Source organism: Capricornis sumatraensis, chromosome 6 (assembly GCF_032405125.1).
Source record: "Capricornis sumatraensis isolate serow.1 chromosome 6, serow.2, whole genome shotgun sequence".
Taxonomy (NCBI): domain Eukaryota; kingdom Metazoa; phylum Chordata; class Mammalia; order Artiodactyla; family Bovidae; genus Capricornis; species Capricornis sumatraensis.
In genome coordinates this window covers 75439710-75444706 of record NC_091074.1, presented here as the reverse complement: position 1 = coordinate 75444706, position 4997 = coordinate 75439710, and the positions used below count along the sequence as shown (strand labels likewise).

At 37.3% G+C, this 4997-nt stretch overlaps 1 non-coding gene across 1 annotated transcript; it reads right to left on the bottom strand.

Annotated features, from left to right (window-relative positions):
* Nucleotides 1-3260: 3260 nt before the first annotated feature.
* Nucleotides 3261-3332, bottom strand: TRNAC-ACA (transfer RNA cysteine (anticodon ACA)). Its single transcript has one exon. It is a non-coding gene; the product is annotated as a tRNA-Cys (tRNA).
* Nucleotides 3333-4997: the final 1665 nt, after the last annotated feature.

Genomic DNA, 4997 nt, shown 5'->3' with positions numbered 1-4997 from the left:
GAAAGCCCCATAGGTCCATCAACTAGCTACAAGGGTATTATTGCATTCTTTTTAATGGATGAGTAGTATTCCATTGTATATATGTACCACATCTTTATCTATCCTTCCGAATGTCAATGGACACCTGCATTCCTTCCATATCTTGGCTATTGTAAATAGTGCTGCAAGGATCAAGGTGCATGTATCTTTTCAAATTATAGTTTTGTCTGGAAAGATGCCCAAGGATGAGATTGCAAGATTATATGACAACTCTATTTTTAGTTTTGTGAGGAACAACCATAATGTTTTCTGTAGTGACTGCACCAATCTACATTCCCACTAACAGTGTAGGAAGATTCCTTTTTCCCATACCGCTCCAGCATTTGTTGTTTGTAGACATTTCAATGATGGCCTTTCTGACTTATGTGAGAAGAGCACTTCATTGTAGTTTTGATTTGCATTTCTCTTGCTGAAAGTGAAAGAGGAGAGTGAAAAATTTGGCTTAAAGCTCAACATTCAGAAAACTAAGATCATGGCATCTGGTCCCATCACTTCATGGCAAATAGATGGGGAAACAGTAGAAACAGTGTCAGACTTTATTTTCAGTTCAATTCAGTCACTCAGTCATGTCTGACTCTTTGTGATCCCATGAATCACAGTACGCCAGGCCTCCCTGTCCATCACCAACTCCCGGAGTTCATTCAGACTCACGTCCAGAGAGTCAGTGATGCCATCCAGCCATCTCATCCTCGGTCGTCCCCTTCTCCTCCTGCCCCCAATCCCTCCCAGTGTCAGAGTCTTTTCCAATGAGTCAACTCTTCGCATGAGGTGGCCAAAGTACTGGAGATTCAGCTTTAGCATCATTCCTTCCAAAGAAATCCCAGGACTGATCTCGTTCAGGATGGACTGGTTGGATCTCCTTGCAGTCCAAGGGACTCTCGACAGTCTCTCCAATGCCATAGTTCAAAAGCATCAATTCTTCGGCACTCAGCCTTCTTCACAGTCCAACTCTCACATCCATACATGACCACAGGAAAAACTATAGCCTTGACTAGACAGACCTTAGTCAGCAAAGTAATGCCTCTGCTTTTGAATATGCTATCTAGGTTGATCATAATTTTTCTTCCAAGGATTAAGCGTCTTTTAATTTCATAGCTGCAGTAACCATCTGCAGTGATTTTGGAGCCCCCCAAAAGTAAAGTCTGACACTGTTTCCACTATTTTGGGGGGCTCCAAAATCACTGCAGATGGTGATTGCAGCCATGAAATTAAAAGACGCTTACTCCTTGGAAGGAAAGTTATGACCAACCTAGACAGCATGTTAAAAAGCAGAGACATTACTTTGCCAACAAAGGTCCATCTAGTTAAAGCTATGATTTTTCCAGTAGTCATGTATGGATGTGAGAGTTGGACTGTGAAGAAAGCTGAGTGCTGAAGAATTGATGCTTTTGAACCGTGGTGTTGGAAAAGACTCTTGAGAGTCCCTTGGACTGCAAGGAGATCCAACCAGTCCATCCTAAAGGAGATCAGTCCTGGGTGTTCATTGGAAGGACTGATGCTGAAGCTGAAATTCCAATACTTTGACCATGCAAATAGGTCAACTCATGAGAAAGGTTGACTCATTGGAAAAGACCCTGATGTTGGGAGGGATTGGGGGCAGAAGGAAAAGGGGATGACAGAGGATGAGATGGCTGGATGGCATCACCGACTCTATGGACATGAGTTTGGGTAAACTCCAGGAGTTGGTGATGGATAGGGAGGCCTGGCATGCTGTGATTCATGGAGTCACAAAGAGTCGGACATGACTGAGTCACTGAACTGAACTGAATAATTAGTGATGTTGAGCATCTTTTCATATGTCAAAGGCAATTTTTATTCTTGTCAATATTTTCATGTTCGTGTTACATATTAGATTAACCATTTTATGTGTTCTTAAATCCATGAAACCAATTCCTGTGATTTCTTCAGAGTTTTTGTCTACAGGTTACTGATTCCGCAGATGCAGCTTATTGTGCTGGAGGCTAAACCATGGGCAACTGCCCTCCATGTGTGGATTCTGTGTAAGTCAGGGTCATGGAAGGCCATATCTGAGGGTGGTGAAAACCCAATAGGTAAAATGAGGCACAGCCATGTACCTTAACATCTTATTTTTTCAATGACTTGTTTTTATTTAAGCACCACCTAATTCTTATTTATCTAATCTTTTTATTTTAAAAATTAGTATTCATGGTTATAATTCTGTTTTTCTTATTGCAAAGCTTTAAACTACTCTAATTATAATATATTATATTTCATGAATTACTATTTCTTATATTTCTTTTTGTGATCATTCTTATGAAATGAAAGAAAAATGTATGTGATTTTTTTAATGGAATATTTTTAGAGCAGTTTCAAGTCACAGAAAATTGAGCAGAAAGTACAGAGAATTCTTATATACCCTCATCCTCACAAATGCAAAGCCTCCACTACTAGCAACAGCCTACCTCTAAGTGGTACATTTTTTACAACCAATGAACCTATATCGACCCAGCTGACTATATTTATGTGGATCTATTATTATACTTTGGGCTCTTTACTCTGCTTCATCAATTGATCAATCTTTTGTTTTTTAATCAATATTATACTATCATTACTGTAGCTTTATAGTAAGTTTTAAATCTAGTATTGTTTTCCTACTCTGTACTCCTCCTTCAATAGTGTGTTAGGCTATTCTGGGTTTCTATATAAACTTGAGAATTAGCATATCAATATATACTAAACAAATTGCTGGAAGTTTGACCAGAATTTTGCTGAGCCCAGAGATCAAGTTTGGAAGAACTGATGTCTTGACAACATTGAGCTTTTCTATCCATGGAATATCTGTCCATTAACTTAGTCCTTTGTTTTCACTCATCTATATTTTAAAGTTTCCCCAGTATAGTTCTTATACATATTTTGTTAGATTCATATCTAAGTATTTCATTTTTGATGTTATAAATGTATTATGTGTTTAATTTCAAATTCCCCTTGTTCATTACTGGTTCACAAAATAGGTGGCTTTTGCTTCTTTAGCTTTCCTGTTACATAGGTTCAAAATAAAAATATAATAACCGGTGACACTTATCCTTTTTTTTCAGTAAATATCTGCACTCAACAAAAGTGAAAGTGAAAGAAAGTGAAGTCGCTCAGTCGTGTCCAACTCTTTGTGACCCCATGGACTGTCGCCTACCAGGCTCCTCTGTTCATGGGATTTTCCAGGCAAGAATACTGGAGTGGGTGGCCACTTCTTTCTCCAGAGGATCTTCCCTACCCAGGAATTGAACCTGGGTCTCCTGCATTGTAGGCAGACACTTTGCCACCTGAGCCACCAGAGAAGTCCATCTGCACTCAACAAAACTGAAACTTAAAACATGAGAAAATGAGCCTCAGTTTCCTCCTTTCCACTTTCTACAAGTCAACTGAAATCGAATAGATATCATTATTCTTAAATGGATAATGAAGAAGCTCAAAAGATGAATCTGAAAATTTATATACTAAAAATTATTTTTCAAGGACAATTCCTGAAGAATCAATGCCTATGTTTCACTTGAAAAAAATAGAACACTATTCACACTCAATATGGTCATTGCGGAGCTCACCTCACTGGTCTATGTGGGACTGTACCTGCCAGGGCATTATTCTCCAGTCAGGGAAGAAATAACTCCTTTAATCCTTTCTATATGTGCCATTGACAATAGACCCTCAAAGGAATGCATTTCTCAACATAGATAAAAATTATAATATCAGTCAAAAGACTGACACATTGGTTGGCTTAGAAAGGTTTATTATTCAATTCAAGATACTCTTGGTAATTATTGACACCAAGCCATATGCTCAGACTCTTATCATATTTGGAATCAGAGAGGTATATCTTGCAGGAGATGTGGAATTAAAGCTCACGTGTATGAATTTAAACCTTCTCTCTTTAAATGTGCAGCAGCTTGACAAGGCAGAGTCTTCAACTGTCTGACAAGAAATCAAATTATTATAGATGATTCACACATCCTTCACCTGCAGACCTCAAGAGCCTCATGAAGAGCCTACCTGTAGATCTTAGGTTGCTCAAAATGGATAGAATGGCTTTTATTTTTAGGTCTAGCATAAGGTATTGTTCCTACAAGGCTGGCATTTTTGTGAATGCCACTGTTATCACTTACCCACATGAAAAGCAAAGCCTGGAATAATGAGTTAAATCATAATACAATGCAGTTATTAGTTTGGACCTTCTCTTTTCTCTTTAGAGTTTGATGAAATCTAAAGAAATACTCAAATCCAAGTCCTGTGGAATTCCAACACTTTCCTCAAAAGTTGTTAAATTTCCCAGATGAATTAAGATCTCATGGCCTTTTTGACTAAGAACTTCTGCTTTGTTTCATAGATTACTTTATATTGATAATCCACATAGATTAACTCATTAATAAAACAGTTTCCTTCATTAGTTTCAATAACCATATAAATACAGTCAGCAAATAAGGAAATAATAATGCTTCTATATAAATATAGGGCTATAAAATATGAAAATGACCAACTGGACATCTTGGAAGTGCAAAATGACATTAAAATTAAAATATAGATTAACAGATAAACCTCAAATTATGAGATGAACAGAAGATTAGCAGAAGCAATTTACAGTATAATTTCTAATTTTATAATTTGTTCTGAAATGAAGTTTTACTTACTTTGGCTGGAATGAGAGCTACTTTCTGAACACAGTGCAGTGACATTATGAAGCAAAAAAGTACATGAAAGAGACATTAAGAGAGACTGAGAATGTCCATTGAGATGAACCAAATAAAAATTAGTGAAGTTCCAGAAGCATAATAGTAAAGAGAGGGGAATTATTTAATTTCATTTTCCTGATTCAAAACTAGAAGCTACCAGTTACTTTTGAAATCACTACATCCCTCTGCCCTTACACAGGTCATCTTGTTCAGATGAGAGAATCAATAAAAGTATTCTTCCTTTCATATTCTTTCACCTCTCCCTTTGCGTTTTCATTG